We start from the raw sequence: 861 nt of genomic DNA, 5'->3' as shown, positions 1-861 counted from the left end.
ACTAAAAAAAAATGGAAAATGAAAATGTCCGTAAAGAGCTCAAAATAAATCAAAATATTTTCAAAGTTTTACCGTGTATAGAAAATGGAAATATAAACAACCTGTGAAAATTTCAGATATCTACGGTCATTTGTTTTAGAGTTACACCAAAAACCAAAATCGATTTTGTTAAAAATCGATTTTGCGTAAAAATTCCCGTTTTTCCTTAATTTTTCTTTTGTTTTTCACGTCGCTTTTGAAAACTACTGGGAAATTTTTACTTTTGACCCCCCAAAGTACCAACTAGATTCACTTTCCAATCATAAAAGTTACTGTTGAAGAAAATCGAAGCAGTTTTACTGTCCTAAAAGGTGATGACAGACACAAAAAAAAATTAAAAATAAATAAAAAAATTAAAAAAAAAATAAAAAAAAAAACACACATCATTGTAAAATCAATACATTCATCGTTCCACTCAGAATCTAACATGCAATTTACCACTTGCGAAGTCGACGAATATAATAAAATGTTTAAAATAGGTTGGCCATAGGGGCGTTGAAGCGTAGAGAAATAAAATAAAATATAAATTATGATTTCGCCATTTTCGGAAAACTGATAAATAGCCAAGAATTACGATATTCGTTATACTAATTTAGGTATAGACAGTTATAAAGTGATAATAATACCAGTTGGGAAGTTGGTGGCAAATAATACTAGGTATTATTATTTACTAGTTATTAGTTTTTGATATTTTGGCCACGACTGCCAATACCTTATTCAGTTTTGTTGAGACCATGTTTATATTTTATATTGCTATTGGCTATATTTGGATTTATTTTATATACCTACTAATAAAGTAATAAATTATATAATATGCCAATT

This window comes from Acyrthosiphon pisum, chromosome A2 (assembly GCF_005508785.2).
Source record: "Acyrthosiphon pisum isolate AL4f chromosome A2, pea_aphid_22Mar2018_4r6ur, whole genome shotgun sequence".
NCBI lineage: Eukaryota > Metazoa > Arthropoda > Insecta > Hemiptera > Aphididae > Acyrthosiphon > Acyrthosiphon pisum.
The sequence above is the reverse complement of the archived record's forward strand: the minus strand, read 5'-3'. Positions refer to the sequence as shown.